We start from the raw sequence: 21,240 nt of genomic DNA on the forward strand, positions 1-21,240 counted from the left end.
TTCACCAAATATAGAAAAGGCACTACTGCATACCTGTTCCTTCCATTTTGCCAAGTTTGGTGTAATTCCGTTCAGTCGTTCGGGCTGTAGCCGTGTCTAAAGGTCCTATAGAAAATGCCATTTGAAAAATTTCAAATTCAATTTTCTCAAGAACTACTGGAGGGAGTTTCACCAAACATAGCAAAGGCACATGTGCATACCAGGCCCTACCATTTTGGCAAGTTTAGTGTAATTCCATTCAGCCGTTCGGGCTGTAGCCGTGTCTAAAGGTCCCTATGGAAATTAACATGAGGAAAACACATTTTGGGAAACCCCTTTCAGCCCCCGCTGGATGAATCCCCCCGAAACTTTCAGGGAAGGAGCGGAGCGGAGCTGGCCAAAATTATGGAAAATTACACGCAGATTCCTCAATCGGCGCCAAAGTTATTCCCAATAGAATGTTGAGCGCATATAGATATATAATTTGCTCAAATTCAATTTCTCAACAACTACTGGAGGGATTTTCACCAAATTAAGAAAAGGCACTACTGCATACCTGTCCCTACCATTTTGCCAAGTTTGGTGTAATTCCGTTAAGCCGTTCGGGCTGTAGCCGTGTCTAAAGGTCCCATAGAAAATGGCATTTGAAAAATTTCAAATTCAATTTTCTCAAAAACTACTGGAGAGATTTACACCAAACATACAAAAGGCACTGCTGCATACCAGTCCCTAACATTTTGCCAAATCTGGTGTTATTCCGTTCAGCTGTTCGAGCTGTAGCCTTGTCAGAATGTCCCTATGGAAATTAACATAGGGAAAACACGTTTTGGGACCCCCCTTTTTTCTCGGCCCCCGCTTCAAGAATCCCCCCGAAACTTCAGGGGAAGGAGCGGAGCGCAGTGAGGCAAATTTAAGGAAAATTACAGGCAGATCCCTCAATCAGCGCCAAAGTTATTCCCAATAGAATGTTCGGAATTTCCTATGGTAACTAGGTCCTAACTATATATACCTACTGGCGACCGCCAGTAGGTAATATATATATATAAATACAAAAAGGAGGGAAAGGGGGGTCCTAGGGGATGTTTACCGACCGAGCATTGCTACTGCCCCTAAACATACATATGAACCAACAAAAAGTTGCAATGGGTCAAAGAGAACAAACAAACTACTAACTATGTATCTGTATGGGCGTGACCTCAACTGTTGTTGTATATATATTCGGTAAGTAGAAACGTCCAAAAACCAGCAGCTGGAAATTTATATTGCATTTTGGATTATGGAAAATATAGATGTTCTATTCTGAAGTGATAAGTCTCATTTAATTCCTGAATAATATTTTATATGTTTAAATGAATCTTTTTAGGCACATAAATTAGTTTCAATTCATTCATGTGTGTATTTGCATAACTATATTGTATTAATGGTTATTATTAACCGACCTTTCTATAATATAAGAGGTGGAAAAACCTAAAAATCAGAAGTTTACTTGACTATTAGTCAGGTAGAATTTTACCATTTAGCAAGAGATTAAATAGTGTATAACAACGAGAAAGACAAAACAGGAATCAGGTATTACAATAGAAAAGATTTTGAGGTGGAATAGGACACATTTGATTAGAGTGATGTTTCAAAGTTATGACAAAACTGATACAAGGGAAAATGAACAACATAAAGCTTTTGCCTCAAGAAAAGAGGGTGAAACAAACAACAGCCAAGAAGAAGAAAGCGAGGAGGTGGAAAAGAAATCAACACAGGAAGCAAAAAAAGTAAACCAAGGATAAAGGGAAGAAGTGAGCAACAAGACAAAATCCAAGTTGAAAGAGAATTAAGGGATCAGAAAATAAATTTTTAAAAACATGGCAGGAAAAACAATGTTACATTTCCCTGGCAAACAGCTAAGTGTTAGATTTGGTCTATTTTTCTGACCTACCTCTGACTTTAATTGCACACAGTCCCGCATTGATATAGATCAACTCATGAACAGGTTATTTAAAGCCCATAAAATAAAGTCTCAAAGAATGGGAAATGAACTTGTGAGAGCAGAACTGATAGAGGCCTTTTGATAAGCCATGTAGACATATTGGTTACATTGTTCAAATAAAAGGGTATTGTTGAATCTGGAGCAACAATTAATATAACTGTTTTCAGCCTTAGGGTTGGAAGAGAGGTCAAAGTGGTTTCAAATAACCCTGGGCGGAGTTCGCGGAGTGGGGCTTCGCGGAGCTACGCGAAGTGGGCGAGAAACTACGCCCACCTCCGCACTCCGCGTAGCCCCACTCCGCAAAACCACTGGCCGGCAGCCCCGCAACCCGCCTCCCTCCCGCCCTCCCTAAATACTTTAAAATAAAAGAACGCAATAATTTTAAAAGCACTTACCTTGCCGCCGCTGGCCGCCGCGTTCCCCGGGGCTCGTTCTCTTCCGTCTTCCGTATTTTGCAGTAATGCGCATGCGCGGGCGGCCGCGCATGCGCATTTTCTCGTGAAAATGCGCATGCGCGGCCGTCCGCGCATGCGCATTACTGCAAAATACGGAAGACGGAAGAGAACGAGCCCCGGGGAACGCGGCGGCCAGCGGCGGCAAGGTAAGTGCTTTTAAAATTATTGCGTTCTTTTATTTTAAAGTATTTAGGGAGGGCGGGAGGGAGGCGGGTGGCGGCCAGCTACGCTCCGTCTGCGGAGCGTGCGTAGTGCCGCCTGGCTCCGCCAGCTCCGCAAAATGCGGAGTAGGCGGAACTACGCACACTCCGCAGACGGAGCGTAGCTGGCCGCCCACGGTTAGTTTCAAAGCCAAATTGAGTTTTTTTTATCCCCATCCCTGTGTGAAGCAATTAATATCTTTCATAAGACATTAGTACAAGATCTGATATAAAAATGAGATGTAGAGAGTTTCATAGAAATAATAACATCACTTGAAGTTAGTGGAAATTACTTACAAATCCTTACAAGATGATTATTAGGTTGTTAGCTAAGTGTGGTAATATTATGGTAATGCCTGAAGTAATGCATGTTGAAGAGGCCATGGACAACAGGCAGATAAAAATGTCCCCAGAAGATAGATAAGAGTGAATACATTTCACTTATCAAGATATACTGGGATTTGCTGATGGATTAGAAAGCAGGGTTGGACTGGCCTACAGTTAAATCTGGCAGTGCCCAAAGGTCTGCACTGACAGGTCTGTGTGTTGGTCGTCTGTTGGCTGTTTGTGGACCTGTTTTATTGTTTGGTGGGCCATTTTATTTCTTTGGTATTACAAGAAACACTGCCTGCAGCAGAAATGAGTGCAGCAACCCATATCTTGCAAAATACATACATAACTTGCACTACCAAATTCAAAACTGCTATGATTTTTATTTGGGTTCTGATTCACTAATGGGAAGTCACTTTAACTTTGATGGCAGGGTCCTGATCATGTTGGAAAAACCGAGGTTCTATTAAAGTAGACAAATACAAATTGAAAGATGATCATCCAAAACTGCTGGTAATCTGTTTGATTCCTAAATTGCATAAAGATCCTAAGTAGCCTTGATGGAGGCAAACAATGTCATCTAAATGTAGTGTATTGGAAAACACAGTGAGGTATATTTATTATTTTATTACACCTTGTGTGACGGACCATTCCCTTATACATCAAAAATAGCAAGGATTTTGGCAGCAGAATTCTTTTATTTATACTTGCCTGTTGTGGCACTGTGATCCACCAATGGCCATCTATGTTTTTTTTACTTCAAATAGCTGTCATTGATATTAAGGTCCTCTAGTTCTTGGCTGGCTATTGCTTAAATTATGAATCTTGTCTATTATGCATTTTTATTTCGTTCAAACTATGTTTTTGATTGTGGATCCCTATTGCTCAGTCTGCAATTTCTCAGAAAGGATTTAATTCAAAAGTACGTGTAGGGCTTTGTAGTTATTCCATATTTTGGGGCCATGCTTTTTAAGGACATTCAATTATGTGACTCCATTTGGCTAAACTTCTTGCTTTGTATTGTCCCCATTTTAATTTGTTTGACCAACCCCATAGAATCTCATTACATTCAAGTTACTATTGTGCTCGTTCTTTACGTATTTTGCAATCAAATAGCTTTAATCATTGGCTACTGCTGACACATGCTCTAATATGTGTTTTTTAATTCACTTGTACATCCTATGTATTGCATTGTGCATGGATAAATCAACATATGTGATTCTTCATTTGATTTCCTTTTATGTAGTAGGTAGCGTTTACTCCTATTTTAAATGCTTTACATGCGTGCATTTCCAGAATCCTGTTTTTCTCATCCATCTTTTAGTTTTATTTGTAGATTCTGGAGGTGACTGTGTAAAAGATGGTCCTTGAGAACGTCCTATATGTTATTGTTGGTGAATCCCCTACAATTTCAGCAATCACTAAGACACTTTGAAAAACAATTTTAGGAGCAGGCAGTGCCTACTCTTCAAATATGAAACTGAATCATTTCATTTTTCTTTTTGAAACACATCCCGTTTTCCCTTAAGGAAAATGGGCTGCATTTAAAAAAAAAGTTACTTTATTTAAGAAGCAAACACAGACATTGGGGTCTGCTGTGCCCGGCAGGCCACCATCCCTGTGTATTGTCCATACCCAATGGGTCGCAATTGCGACCTGCCTCATGAATATTGATGAGGCAGGTAATTTGCAAGCCCATTGGGAATCGCAAAATGTATCTGTGGCACATTAGTACATTTCCTTTTGCGACTCACAAATTGTGAGTCACTAAAATTAGCAAAGCGCAGGTCTCAAAAAGAAAAGGACGTACATGTGTGGACCTTGGTGTCAAAGGGGAAGGGCCAAGGACTATCAGGAAAAATGATCACCCAACAGCCACAAACATTGCAAACCATCACAATCAAGCTTGCAAATTATAGTTGAACACCTTCCTTCCCTGTCTTTCATCACATGAATCACCACTAACAATCACCCATAGATAACTCATTGGTACAATAGTTACCTGTTCCAATCCAAGCATGTGGTACACAATTATCGATCCTCTTTGATGCACGCAACACACATTGGGCAGTCTTGTAAATCAAAATGTTCCAGGGCAGTCCTACTAGGGGATGAAAAAAGTATAGGTACAAGATGGAGGCAAGCATTTTCTCTCCAATGTCTTTAAAAGGAATGGGGGAAGGCTTCTTCAATACACACTGGTCGAACGCTAATCCAGCCATACATGTGTCTAGAACAGTGGGGCTGCACTAGTCAGTCAGACACAAACAAAATATGTAATGTTCCCCTACCTATATCCATTTGTTTTTGGGCAAAGCAGTCCAGTGATAGAAAGTTATATGGTGGCCCAGGCATACTCTGTCAAGGAATAGGGCTCATCCTCAAACTCAGATGATTTGCCCAGAAGTTGGTCCGTTCACACACTACCTGAGTCTGACCAATCACCCTTGTCCTCCTCCTATGTTATTTCAGGTATGGTGTAACTCAGTGTTATAAAGTGTTGGTTCATTTTGATCAAGGTCAATCACCCCACATTTTGTGGTGAGAGGCTGATACTTCTCACTCTGACCACTGTGCCAGCTGCACTGGACACATGCTCAGCAGACACATTGGCTACCAGACAAACCAGATACTGTATTGCCTGCCTGTTGAGCACTGGCCATTGCCACTTCTTCCCATACCAATTAACCAATGGATTTTGATCCAGATAGACCTCTGTTGGGTCATACAGAGAGAGTCATGGACCATCCTCTCAATGATCCTTGGTGCTGCAACTTGCTTGACCTCTGTTGCTTTCTACTCTGCTCGGGACTTAATACCTCCCACTTGAAACCAAGCCATTGCAGAGGATATGGCTGAAGCTCCTGCGGTTGTGGTTGTTGCCAGTATAATTGTTGCCGGTGTTGGATTTTGTGAGCCAACAGCACTGGCTCCTGCAAATGTTGAAGGCTGCTGCCCAGAACAACTGCCTGGGAGAGGGCCTCTAATAATTTGCAGTTGTTCTTCTTCCAGGTCTCTGGTTTGCTCAGCAATCCACACATTGTCCTGTGTTACATCCCCTTCTGAAAAAGGAATGAAAGTGTCAAGTAATTGTTTGTACAGTGGATCAAGTAATGTGGCACAGATGACTGTTTGGATGGCTATAAATGCCTCTTTGCAGTCTTGTATTGTCGGCCAAGTGAAGGATTAAGCTCTCCACCAGGTCATGTACATCTTTATTTTTGTTCACGCTTACGTACATTTCAGACACCTTTTTTAGCTGATCCTGTATCAGATGCAACAACACAGTAGTTTGGCCCATCATACTGTCCATGTGAAAACACCAAAAGGAAGCAGAATCTCTGTCAGGCATTTCACTAGGCCCTTATTTGTCCATCTCAATGATCATACATTTCCCAGTTGCATCCCCTCTTTGCATGACATACACATTGATAGGTCTGTATTGCTCAAATAGGCATTGCAACATGCAATAGCAAACATGGTGCCACCTCCTGTATAAGGGCTTTAAGGGGGAGTCTATTATCATGCTGAATGATCCTCAACTGCTTCCTGGATTTAAAAGAATAGCTGAAATGAGTGCAGATTCTTCTACAGGTGGACAGTAAGTTGCTGAGTCAATCTGTTTTTTGGGGGAAGTCCTGAACAATGATGTTGACACAGTGCACCAAACACAGGACCCTGAAATATCCACCATCTGCCATGGCCTTAACTATATTACTGCAATTGCACGTGGAAACAAATCCAATGTTAAGCCTCCTGGGTCACATCCATTCAAACACCTTGCTGTCAAAGTCTTCCAAGATGCTTGCAGCTGTAAGGGATTTCTCCATGGAAAACCATTAAGTATTTCATTAGCATCAAAACCTGAAGATATAATTTCTCTAACCCCTACAAAAGAGATTCAGTGTTAAGTGATCCACATGTAATTAGTGGCTTGGCAAATGGTCCATGTGTCTGCCGTCAGGTGCATCGTGTGAACAGCACTCTGCTGCAAAGTTTGTCCAACCAATTCCAGTACATTATGATGCAGTGCTGGAACAGCAACTCTGGCAAAATAGGTCCAGCTGAGTACCTTTCATTTTGGGCAGATGGCTACCCCAAATTCGTGTAAAACAACTCCTTTTACAAAATGAATAGGTAGGAGGTCCAGCGCTAACAAGCCAATGTCTCATTGTACAAATGTGCAGTTTGTGAGTTGTGTTTGTACTGCCCTTTCTGCCTAAACATGGATGTAATAGTAGCCTGGATTTTTTTCTCTGCTGGCACCCCTGAAACAGGTGACTTCTGGAAAGAAGAAGGTGGTAGACTCAATGTGCAACTCGGGGCAGGCACTGTATGCTGTTGCTGTTCTGTTTCCATCTGACTCTGCGTCTTGTGCCATTTTGACATTACTGATGTGAGCAATACTGGTGCACTGAAGGTGGCAGGGCTGCTTTGTGTAAAGATGTCACCCTCTTTTACCTCATCAGCTTCACCTTTGGCCATGATTGAAGCAGATTCTCTGCTCTCATGACCCTCACCAACACTACCTGCAGCATTTTTCTTTAAGGAGCACCTCCCAGCAGATTGTGTGATGTCCCAGCAGGACAAGGCCAGTAGAGTATGCTGCAAATTGAACACAGCAGGTGGCCCACTTATGAATAAGGCAGTAACCACGCTCCATGTGAGTTCACTTAAGCAGGGTTGCCAATTCTGGGGAATGCGATTCTCAACAAAACCAAAGAAGAGGTCGATCCGGCATGCTCAGCACATCTCAACCCCTGGTATACTAGAGTCTGCTAAAGCAGGACCTTAATCACACCTACCTTACAATCAGGAAACTGAGCTCGGAGTAGTGCAGAAACAAAAAAACAGGTCTTTTTGGTGGATGGTGCCTAATTTCATCCTATTGGTTGATAAAGGTGGGGCCATATTGGGGGAATGGGAGACTAGTAAGAACAATTTTCACTTGGAGTTTCTTTAGGAGCCTAAAGCTCTTGTGTGATTTACGGTGGCAAGGAAAACAGACGAGGAGGTAATGATTGTGTGTGTGCATGAGAGCATGGTGAAGGGGAGGTAATGAAAGTAAGTACATATAAAATGTCAAAGCGAAATGACAGTGAGAAAGGTGATGTGTAAGATATGCAGATGGAGGATTTCAGAAAGATGTGGGGAGAAAAAAGGTCTAAGTGTGCAACAGATTGAGAGAATGCAGTGAAAAATGAAGCTAAATAAAGAGCCAGAGTAAATGATTCACTCCACAGTCACAACTTTCACACAAATTAGTAATGCAATTGTATATTTTCACAATTCAAAACATTTCAATTCTATGTATTCACAACATTAGCACTAGTGTTACTCATTTATATGATACTGCTAATAAGCCTTTGCAAAGGGAATAGATCTGGATCGTTTAGACATGCATGCTGCTGTGTGATGTCTGGATGCATTTGCAGAAAATTGAGACGCACTGAAATACTCATCAGGTGGCACTCTGTCTAAAGAAGAAGCTTCTAGCTTTTTTCTTTTAACCTCTTCAATGCTGATGACGGAACCGCTCCGTCATCAGCCGCGGTGGCGCTGTGCTGATGACGGAGCTGTTCCGTCATGGCCCACCCGACGCGCCTGTCCAGCGCAGATTCCGCACCTGCGCTGGGCATTCTATTGAGCGGGCGGGTCCATGACAGAACCGCTCCGTCATCAGCACAGCTCACCCGAGGCTGGTGAGGGAGCGGTTCCGTCACCAGCTTGTGAGCGCCGCGCGGCCCCCCGCCCCCTTAGCGCTGCGGCGGAATAGCCGCCGCAGCAAAGGTGTTAATCCACACCATTAGATTACGCTTTTTGGAAATTACTGTAATTTAGGCTTCTTTGGCCATGTCCCTTTCGAGGAGCCCCACCTTTTCTATCCCACTTTACGCACAGTCAGAGGGAGATAAATAGGGTAACATAGATTTGTAAAAATTCACTTTTAAAAAAATTCCTGACAGTGCTTCATGTAGGGAAGGTGGCAATGTTGGCCAGCACCAGCAGTAATTACAATCTGACATAAAAACACGTCTTTACGGGGCCCAATAATGTAGTTCATAACTTTATAAATGAACAACTGTGACCTGTTTCTCTGTAATGAGTGCAAGACCCCTGAATGCAATCCAAGCCAGTGATGGAGTCTCTGTTTACGTTGCACTCATTTTAGTTCATGTTGCATTGTATATGGGTACCTAGCCACCAAGAGTACTTACTGTTCCCTGATGTGTTTCTGCTGTTTTACTTTTAATGCCACACATGAGCTTTGGATGGTGTTCACTGTTCATGAGTCACCTCGGGTGTCTACGTTCAGGCTGTGGATGGATGTTGTGGACCGGGCATGATTGAGAGCTCTGAAGGTGAGCTTGAAAGTGGTGCATGATTTACACAATGCCTGTCACTGGGTCAGAATATATTCAGACTACACACTCATCCAATTCTTGGCCTCCCTGCAGAGAGAATGATGGCATTGGTCAAGTGTTATCTAATGACTCCCCCTCCCCCTCCCCCTCCCTTCCCCGCGTGTGTTTGCCTCCTCCCATGCTGCATTATCATTCATTTGATACCTTTATCCACCCTGTTACGGGAGTCCTTATGTAGCACCTGTGAACTGCTCGAGAAATTTCAATGTTCATATATGGGTTAATTGAAATTCTCATTATATGTGAAGTGAAGCAGGTACATAGCTGTGTTGGTATAGAAAACACCAAAGGAAAAAAAAATGTGTATGTGGTGTAACAATAGAGACTGTCGCACCTGGCGCCACAAATGCTAACGCCACACCTGGTCTGTTTCTTTTGATAATGGTGCAAGGGAAAATGTGTTGCCTCCTTCCAATGGGGGCAGGCCCCTCTGCAGATGAGGGGATGCCACTTTCACATTGCAAAGGCATGACATTTGCACCTACACAGTGTCTTTTTAAGAAGGACCCGAACAAATATCTGCGTTCCCTTCTGTAATTGTCAGGCTTCCATGGAGTTAAAAAAAGTGGGCACAAACGCCAGCTGCACTCCTGGGGCCTTATTTATGAAGGCCTTGCGCCACCGGTGCGTCACTTTTAAAATGGGAAAAAGTGACGCACCGGTGGCGCAAGGCCTTCATAAATAAGGCCCCTGGGGGTTTACTTACAAGCCCCTTTCGCCACTTTTGCGTCATTCTTAACATGGAAAAATGTCTTGTAAATAAGCCTGCTTGTATTTTTGTAACCTGGCCCCTGAGGATCGGATTACACTAGGCTTTTTTGCACTGGTGTAGGTGTGAGTTCGTACAATAATTTCCAACCATAAACTGTTGCAACAACTAGTTAAAAATGACTTTTTGCACTGGGCATCTGCAACAAATGCTTTTTTCTCTACCTGGTTGTTGCAAAACACAGCACAAGAGCTCTGCCAATACAATCTTTCCTGCTCTTGTTGCAGTCTCGAATAAAACTGCCAGATAAGGTTTCTTAGAAATAGCATAAACAAACAGCATGCATACAACAATGCAACAAAAAGTCAGAACACCACGGAAAAACACACACAGTAATGCAAATCGCTTCCTCCTTGAAACGTCCGAGGTGGATGGACTGAAATATAAGCGAGTACTTGAACAAAGCGGAGGAAGAAAGCTGACAGGTCTGAGTTTGGGATATTTCAGGCAGCGGCAGCCGGATTAGGCACGTTGGGATGTCTTCACATCCATTTCTTCGGGGAGTTAATTCCATTTGACATGCAAGACCAAAGCAAGATCACAGAGGCGCAGCCCCATGGCGCGGTGTCTGCCGCAGCTAAAAGCTGGGATTTGAATAATTGCGCGAGCTTACTCTAGGAATCAGGCAAGAACAGAATGAATGGATTATTACAGGGAACTTTGTACATTTTTTAACCGCCGAACTTAATAAAAATTCCCCAGTGTGCCAGGCCGGTGTTATGGTCCCCTGCGCTCACTGTAGCTGAAGTTTGCGGTAGGATACATCAGACAGGAGTTAAAAAAAACGCAATGGCTACAGAAACTGTGAAGGGATAATGAAGGGTTGGGGCAGAGTTATCAGAAAAGGACAGTGATTATTTGCTTCAGTGAAACCCTGTCCGACTCCTGGCTCTTTCCTCTTATCTCTACTCCTTGAAAAAAATAATAGTTAAAAGGACTTCTTTTTCATTATGCAGTCAGAATGAACTAACCCGAGAGAGTGGCGCGCAAAGAGAAAAAAAAAACGTAAGGTAAATTTGCGCGCCGGTGTCTCACCTTATTACCCAAGGCATTTATTACCTTTGAAAATTAGTAATCCGGGCATCACTTTAAAAATATATATATGACCTCTTTGCTTTCTGTCTCTGGAAGCACTTGTCTGTAAAAAGAGGTAATAGCTGACTTGCTCAGATACTCAGTGCTGCTTAATTAACTGTCCAGTGAAAATTATTGGAATACTTATGTTATTCTTATTTAACGCTCATTAAAGTGAAGGATACAAATGCCGGACAATGAGATGTTCCGAAAAGATCTGAAAGGAAAGAGGCGGGGGAGTTAACGCTGTAATAGAGAGAATTATGAAAGCCTGCCTATTAGCGGTAATGGAAGAGACCTTTCATTGTAAAAGTCACTTTCTTTGCAAAGGAATTGCTCGACTGAAAGGTTCCTTCGTCTGCTGCTGCCGTCGTGTGCTGTAGAGCGTCTTCTGCTCCCATGTGCCTGGCTTTCATAGGCGAAAAGAATTCAAGCATAGTCTTGCTGCCGGAGGTCACTTTAATTCCACTCCAAATTCAAACACTTCTTGTCTGTAGCGCCCTCTGCTGGACTCCGCCGGGGAATTATTTTGGTAAAACTGCAGCCTGAGGCAGCCCACAAAGAAATGGCGCTGACCACAACGAATGGGCAAACCTTGATCAATCACACACGAAAAATCTAGGCAAAAGAATTACATCTTCTGTGGAGCCCCTTATTTTACGGATGGTAAACCAGGTATTGTTATTTACATGGAGGTACAGCGGCTTCAAAAACTACTAAACTAAAGTATTCTACTAGGTATTAAGGCCCCGCTATTTCAATACCAAAAATAAAATGCTATTTAAACAAGTAGGTAAATACAGTTTCTACATAGAGATTACAAAGTAATTAAATACTTAAGGCCAGATGTAGGTAATCTCAATTTACCTATTCTTAAATACCAAATTTTACCGATTCAGTATTTAATAATAGGTAAATGGGATGTAGGTAATTTTTCGTAAAAAATTACCGAACTGGTAAGATTCGGTTAGGGGAAAACATTGAAGGGTGGCAGGGTGTCTCTTTGATATCCTGTTGCACCCCTAAATTGTGTATGGGTGCACATGTGGCACACATACATGCCCTAAGGGCATGAATATCTGCCACATGGCACCTTTGAAAATGCACAGATTTGCATTTTCAAAGGTATTTGTTATTTACCACCAACTTATAGTTGGTAGTAAATAACGAATCCTTAAATGGGAAAAACACTCATTTGAGTGCTCCCTACATTTCAGATTCGGTAATTTACAGATCCAGTATTTTTAAGTTTTGGTAATTTACCGAATTCGTAAATACCGATTCGGTAAATTACCGAATCTGAAATGTAGCCACCTACATATGAAAAGCCTAATTCGGTTCAGTAACGGCCGAAAATCAGTAATTTCGGCAGTTACCGACTGGAATAAGGCTTCCTGCATCTGGCCCGTGGAGAGTTGCAAATCATTTCAACACATGTGAACAAAGTAAGGCGACCAATAAAACAAACCAAGATCAGAACAATACCAGTTTCAGTCGTTTTACAGTGGTGTAGTTAAAAGGACAACACAAGAAACTATGCAAATCTCAAAATCGAGCAATGCAAGCACATGTGCGTTTTATTGAGAACAACGGGGCATATTATCAAGAACGGCGTTCAAATTATCGCCGCTTTAGCGGCAGGAAACTGCCTCTAAAGCGGCGATAATGGGCTTGATAATGATTCCTTATGAATTCCCATAGAAGCCCAGGTTAACACCAGAACATGGGCTTCTATGGATATTCAAAAGGGCACATTATCAAGACAGTTTCCTGCCGCTAAAGTGGCGATAATTTTAACACAGTTTCTTGATAATATGCCCCAACAATTCTAAAAGCAGTTGTAGCTGTTTTTCCAAACCATGGGGCATATCAGCAAGGGCCTTCGATAATTATCACTCAGCGCTTTTAGCGCAAGGATAATTATCGCAGGCTAATGCTGGATTCTATCGCGGAGATAGCCTGCTATCAGCAACGCTTATCTCCCAAGCGATGCGTTAGCTGGGAAACAGTGTGAATATTGCTGGAAATCCAGCGAAAACCGCACTGTGACCGGCGATATCTTGCTGATAGGGCAGGGTGGTCTTAGCCATGTAATCCACCTCCCATTGGATTACATGGCTAAATCAGATTACAAGCAGGCGTAAGGAAAGTAGCGATAACTGTGGTTAGCGCTACTTTTCTTATCGCTCTGCTTGTTTGCCTGCAGTTTGATAATTGGATTAATGTCGGTTAGCGACATTTCTCCAGTTATTTTGGCACGGTAGCGTGTCTTTGCTGATAAGGTGATGAAATTTTGCCACTTTTTGCCCGAATACAGGCGCAAAATTGGCAATAATTTCACAGCGCCTCCTTGCTGATATGCTCCCACGTGCTGTATCACAAACAGTTCTGGTTCCAGTGCAGAGCTGAGCGCCTGTTTTTATGGGTTTGTATGGTAAAACATACATATTTGGTATATGATTTTAACTGAGAGTGTTTACGTGTTAGATTCACACAGCAAAGCTCGGAAGCTTGATCTGTGATTGGCTCTTTTTGCTGCTGAGCTGCACTATTTACAGGAGTCAATGGGTGCGGGATCTCACTACCTCTGCTCCTAAACATCTATGTTGTGTGACAAGTTTGTTCTTAATACAAAGTCATACATTCCTAGTACCTAAGGTAAACAGTACTGAAAAAGTGGACCGCACAATAAACTAAGTCACACTGAAAACTACAGCTCACCTCCGAAAGACCAATTTGGGAAGGTGCTATTTACAGAAAACAGCAAAAACAGGTGGCACCAGAGGCTAGGTGGTACACTAGACTATTTGTTTTAATTAAATTACTGTCTTCTCTTACATTTATTCCTCAAATCCAGGTAGAGCTTGTCTCTAGCCCATTCTGTCCCTAGCATATCATACACTGAAATAAACTCCTTCTCCCCAGAGTTCCTGGCGTAGGAAGTGGTGATCATTATTCTGACTGGGGACTTGGGAGGGTCCTGATGTGTTCCTCATGAGATGGCATCACTCCCCTTCTTACAGAAAAACAACACGTCGCCATAATAACATATACTGCTTTCTTGTCCCCTTCAAACTTGAGGCGAACACACCTCTAGTGGCTTTTCATGCATCTGATCTTGCAAAATCTTGCAAATCAAGCTATCCTGTTACTAGAAATTGAGTGATGTTCAGGTTCTTGTGCAGCTCCTGCCGACATTTTGTATCGTGCAGATGGTTGGACTGAACCACATTGTGTAGGTAGTTGCTTTGTACTGTAGGGATGTAGAGCAATGCTTATTGGCTGCAAGAGGCTCCCTCAATCTGATGTGTTTTCTGTGATTAACTATAGGTTTCTTTGGCCTTGGTGTGATTTAAGACTCTAAGAGATTGTGATGAAATGTCTGGTTCTTAAGTACCTTCGGGAGGGTTCCAGTGTGAATGTTCTTTTCGATGTAGTGCTATAGGTCCATCTAAATGTGGTGAGATGCTTCTTAAATCAGAGGTGTATTTGAATGTTTTTTACCACATCACCCCTCGTTGTTCTCTTGTTCTCTTTTGGATTAGGGGCAGATTCTGATGTGGGACGGACTGGAGTCCCTCTGACATCGGTCAGGTACTGTAACCGAATGACCTCTAGTCATCGGTTCCATACCTGCAAGTATTTGAATTTGAATTTTTAGAAATTTGTAAAGCGCACGTTCACAATGCAGTTTCATGGCGCTAGAGGGGTTCCTGGGCAAGAAGAAAAGGGAGGGTTATAGGCTGAACACCAGCTAGAACAGGAAAGTCTTGAGGACCCTAGGGAACTCCATGTAGGAGGAAGAGAGTCTGATGTGGGGCGGAAGTGTGTTCCAGAAGGTGGGCGCAAGAACCGTAAATTTCTGGCCTCCCGACCTTGATTTCTTGAAACGAGGGATGACTAATAAGGATTGGTAGATAAGCGAAGATCTCTAGAAGGGCAGTAGTTGGTGATGGCAGAATTAATAAACGCAGGAGCCGTGCCCGTCCGGGCTTGAAAAGTAAGGCAACCAAGTTTGAAAAGGGCCCGTTGTTTAATAGGAAGCCAATAGAGAGCAATGAGGAGGGGTGAGGAGTGATGAAATTTAGAAAGGCCGTGTACCAGGCGGGCTGCCTGGTTCTGAACCAGCTGTAGGCGTTGGAGTGCATAGGCGGGAGCACCGTTATAAATAATGTTCCCATAGTCGATTTTGGATAAGACCATGGCCATTACGATTAGTTTAAGTGCAGAGGGAGAGAAAAACCGAGATACATTCCTAATGATGCGAAGGGTAAAGAAACAGGAAGAAACTACAGAACTAATGTGGGAGTGCAGAGTCAAGTGATGATTAAGTGTGATGCCAAGGGTCTTAACGGAATAAGAGAGGGTGGGGGTGGGCCAAGGGAGGGGGGCCAGAATGAAGAAGACCAAGGGTTGCCACTGCCACCGGTCAAAATCAGCTCAGTTTTATCCGGGTTGAGTTTCAGATGGTTAGCATTCATCCAATCCTGGATAAAAAGCATGACCGACTGGAAGGCAGTGACACCTGAGGAGGGAGAGGAGAAATTAAAAATAAGTTGGAGGTCATCAGCGTAGCTGTAGACTGTGACCTCCATTTGCTGTAGTGCAAAAATAAGAGGGAAGATGTAAAGGTTGAATAAAAGGGGAGGGAGAGAGGAGCCTTGGGGGACACCGCTTTGCACCCTGCGCGGCGGGGCAGAGTAAGAAGCGACGGAATCCTGCTCGGTTGCAATCCTATACTTAAAAATGGGAGCATGCATTCTCATGCTAGCATTGTTAAGTGCAGTGATGCAGTTCATCCCTGCACCCCGTGGCAGGCACAAGGTGCCTGCCACTGGGTGTAGGGATCAACAGGGGGCACCATAGGTGCCCCTAAGCTGCCATTCGGCAGCCTCGCACCCATGCGGGCCCTGCCGGGGGCCCTAAAAGACAGTTTCCCAATGCCTTTCTGTGTTGGAAAGGCTGGCACAGAAAGGCAGTGGGAAACTGCCATCATGCTCCCGCACGGCCGGGGGAGTACTGAAGGGTTTCCAGATTGCGGACAAGCTCTTCGAGCCATTCAGAAGCCATCCGGAAAACTGAGTCAGATTCCTTTCCAACCGAGCCCATCGGAATGGCTCGGTCGGAAAGGAATCTGAGTGGGCACATCCTAACCGCATTGGAATTGGCCTTTTAATCGTGAAGTGCCCAATTTCACACATTTCTAACAGACTAACACACTTCTTCTAATTTGCCTGACGATTTCTATAGACCTTCTCAATAGACGTATTTTGCTTTATTTCTTTTGGTTGTGAGGATCCTGGCCTAGATGTATCAAGCCTTTTGCGATTCCTTAAGGCCGAAATTCTGCGAATTTCGGCCTTAAGGAATCGCAAACGGACATTTAGCATCTTTTGGGATGTATCACACATTAGCAAAATAAGGAATCGCAAAAAATTGCGATTCCTTATTTTGCTTATGCATTTAAGGAATCGCAATTTTGCGATTCCTTAAATGGCATGTATGAAACTTTTTTAAATTGCGAATTTGGGTTAAGGAATCGCAAATTAACACCAATTTGAGGTTCGTGTTAATTTACGAAATCCTTTTAAAAAACAAAATATGACTATTTTGAAGGTGGCATGTGACACACATACATGCCCATAGGGCATGTATGTGTGCCATATGCACACACATGTAAGTTTCAGGGGTGCAGCAGGGTGTCCATGAGACACCCCTGCACCCTTGAAATAATTCTCAAATTGCGATTAGCAAATTGCGAATTCGCAATTTGAGAATTACTGCACAATCATTCCTATGGGCCTCCTGGCCCATAGAAATGAATGGGAAAATTATTCCTTAATTGCGATTAGCAATTTGCTAATCGCAATTAAGGAATTTTAAGGAATCGCTAAAAAATAGCGAAATTCTACATACATACCATTTTGCACTTCTCAAATAGCGATTCCTTAACAATCGCTATTAGAGAAGTGCAAAATGGTTTCTTGATACATCTGCCCCATTGTCTCTGTAGCTCAGGCAATCTTGACTGCTTTCTCTCAGTTCTATCCTTTTAATTTTGTCTGTCTGAGGTGTGTTTGTGTGATTTCCAGAGCATAGTTGTATTAATAAATCATCTGCAGTTTATTTTCTCCTTTTTCATGAGTGTGCTATTGTCTGTGTAATTATAACTAAATATACAGCTGTATCACACCTTTTGGGAGATGCCTGTGATGCTTGACATCTGGTGTGAGACTTGTCTACTAGGTCGTCCCACAGAGAGACTGGCACAGTTAATCGATGATCAATTCTCTTCTTATCTCTCTAGCTCGATACATCCATCTTTGGATGATAGCATTGTGTGCCACATTTTGAGCTAAGGAGTCACATTTCTAATTGATGTCGATATTTTGAATCCTTTCTTTGCCCTCACTCCTCCTTGGATTTCTTTCTTTCTCTTGTGTTTGTTGAGGATGCTTGAAATGCCCCTAATTTTTTGCTCTCGATTATTGCATTGAGGTGTGATGTTTTATCTCTGGCCACCTTACCAGCTTTAGTCCTCTTAAAGAATTTCTTTAATGCGAATGGCTTTTTTAGGAGCTTGCGAATTATGGTTTTTGACCTGTAAACTACCAAGGTTCCACAGTCAAATTACATCCTTGCTTACAAACATGTTGAAATACCTATTTTGTTCTAGGATTCTAGACTTGCAACAGAGTTAAAAAAGGGAAATTAATTGGAGTAATTGAGTGTAATTGAAGACTGAAGACAGTAAGAACACTAGTGGAGGAAGGGTGGTAAAGACCATGCTGGACATTGGGAAAAATTGTCCAAATTGTCCAACTTTATGTAGAATCTGATTTACGTGACAGCCGTTTTTTTCACCAATTTTGGGCCAACAATGGAAACCTCGTAAGGCCAATAGCCTCTGCAGCTATGGAGTGCTCATAGAGTGACTTTGTTGCATGAACAGTAGGACATGTATGCCTTTTATTTAAGAATAAGTAAACTGAAAGGAAAGGCCACTGTATTCCATTGATCGGGTCAGTGACATCAGCGGTACCGCTGATGTTTTTCAACATCCGTTTGGGTCATTCGTTTATGAAGAATCAGCCTTAAAGGCTCACTCAACGTTTGCAACAGTTCGAACCAGGCAAGAGCAGGTTCTACTAAAGTAATAGATTGCCATGGTGATTGGCGACATAAAATATACATTTTAGTTGTATTCAACAACCCTCATTAATTACGTTATTAATGAACTAATTGTTAACTGTCATTATGTCTCGTTGCATTGGCTTTAATTGAGGTGTTTCCATGGTGGCATCTCAGGCAGTATATTAAGCTAGTCGTGTCACTGTACCTCATTAACACAGAGGTCATGTTGCAATACAATAAGGAACCAGATCTCTGAATTTCTTTTCGAAGTTCACACTGTGTCTGAAGTGTCTATCTTCCTTGTCAAATATGATAATTTATAATTTCCTGAAGGTGATAACACCTGTATACTTTAGAAAAGAGTACAGGCAAACTCTGTATAATGAACATTCCCCCCCAAACAAAGATAATACTATGGAAGCTGAGGTGCGGATAGCTCTTTTAAATGTGTACAGATATTTCTTTCATTTCCTCTATGACACTGCACTGAACAAGTCCCATATTTAATGTTTAGAGTCTGACACTTGTTGGTGTCCATGTGGTATACTACTGGAATTACATGTGCAAAATATAATTGTGTCAAAATATTGCGGTCCGAATATCAACTACCAAGATATCCTGAAGAGGATTATAGATAGGAAAGTTTAGACTTACTATAACTCTCTCTACATGTATGTACCTAGACAATATGGCCTCATTTATGGGGGTCTGGCATACGGCAGTGCAGCAAGTGAAAGGGAAGGAATGCACCATATTTATCTAATAGGGTGCATTCCTGTCCTTTGCCTTGAGCTGTCGCCGTTTCGGCAGCCTAAAGCCGACACAGGCATCCTTGCACCATGGTGCAAGTATGCCTGTGTTGTTAGTAGGATTGTTTTTGAGCAGGAAGGTACACCTTCCTGTACAAAAACAATCCTGAGAGGCGTTTTCCTCTTTCTATGTGTGCTGCTAAATGCAGCACATATAGAAAGTGGAAAAAATGAGGAGAACTAGAGCTATTTCTCCTAGTTATGCCCCACCTCAGGAAGCATTAAGATTTTGGTGCCTTCCCAGGTTTACAAGTCCTTGTACCTGGGACTGCGTCAACAACATGGGAATTGCATGGGAACACACATTGTGACGACATGGAACGTGCCCCTTGTGCAGAGTAAAGAGACAAAGCGATTTTAACTGCATTGCCCAACTCAAAATTAATGAGACCACTCAAAGCCACGCAAGGTGGCTTTGCGCAGTTTCATAAATCTGATTCAAAGCCCTGTGTGGTGCAAGCATGATGCCACGCTCTAATAAATGTGCCTCTCTATCTATCTATCTATCTATCTATCTATCTATCTATCTATCTATCTATCTATCTATCTATCTATCTATCTATCTATCTATCTATCTATCTATCTATCTATCTATCTATCTATCTATCTATCTATCTATCTATCTATCTATCTATCTATCTATCTATCTATCTATCTATCTATCTATCTATCTATCTATCTATCTATCTATCTACCTATGTATTCACTGGAAATCCCACAGGTTAAAGTAATGTTATAGTTAGATGAATATGTCATTGAAAACATTAATGTTTTGAACTTAAAAAACACAGTAATTCATCAGTTATAGCATTCAGAGCTAACTATAACTTGTACCCCACCATGCACTCCTTATGACCTCACAGATTACATCACCCATGACATTTTCTATAGCAACATTTATGACATTCCGGATTACATGTGTATACAAATAAAGGGAAGGGGGGCTTCTCACTATCTCGCGAGAGTGGGAGGTCCAGCATAACAGCCCCAAAGTCAAGATTCAAAAGAAGGATTATGGAAAGGGGCGACCACTCGGTCCCCCCGAACGTATGGCGGAGTACCCCGATCCCCCCGGGAAGCCATCTTGGGCGGGAGGCGAGTCTCGGCTGGTATGCCTGAAGCGGCGTAGCCGGGGCGCGCTTTGTTCCCGCCCTAGAGGGGGTTGTCCTAGACACTGAAGCCGCCAGCCACGCCCCCGGAGGCGGGCGGAGGCGGGTTTACGCCCGCCCGAAGAAGGATAAAAGGAGCAACAAGCCAGAGAAGCATCCTCTTGTTCCTGTGCTCTGAAGCTGCACCTCCCCGCCGCACGTGAGCTCGAGACGGAACGAAGAGCCATTTTTGAGCGTTGTAATTTTGTTCTTGTTCTTTCAGATATCTTCGTTGGAGAATGCCGGGCAAGAAGGTCGGAAAGCGGGTCGGTACCGACCAGATGCTCCGCATGCTCGTAAAGGACATGGCCGAGATGAAAAAGCAGATGGCGGCAATGAACGGGGTTGGAGGCCCGAAGCGAGTCGTCGGACCAGCATTGCCGGGAGTAGTCCCCAGCGGGAGAGGCAAGAGGTCCAAGAGGGGGACACCTGGGGGGGAGGCCCCGGTTCCTGATACTCTGATAGAGGAGCCAATCCCTGTTCCGAAGGAGGGGCAATCGATCCCCGTTGTAGTCACCCCCGTGAACGGGGAAGATATGCCCCCTGAGTTGGCTGCACAACTGGCAGCGTGGTTGGGAAAAGATAGTGAGGGCACCACGGTGGACGACGCCAGGGCAGTAATGAGGCAATTGCGGGAATCTAGAGAGGCTGCGAAGGCACCATCTTCTGTTCCCCCACAGGTTCCGGTGGCTGAGACCGCAGCGGGCACGAGTTCGGCAGCGATTACAGCTCCTAGCTCAGGTAAGCGGCTACTGCCGATTGCGGGGAAGGGGTCTGTACCCTCACGAAGGGAGAAAGTGGCCCAGCATGTTCCACTCGAAGTTAAGGAAAAGATTTGGGCTGATAAGTATGTTAACATGTTTTCTTTGCTTACCGACCATTACGAGATCGAACATGTAAAGGGCCAAAAAGAGCTTCTGCATCCGAGTGTTTGGC

Source organism: Lissotriton vulgaris, chromosome 6 (genome assembly GCF_964263255.1).
Source record: "Lissotriton vulgaris chromosome 6, aLisVul1.2, whole genome shotgun sequence".
Taxonomy (NCBI): domain Eukaryota; kingdom Metazoa; phylum Chordata; class Amphibia; order Caudata; family Salamandridae; genus Lissotriton; species Lissotriton vulgaris.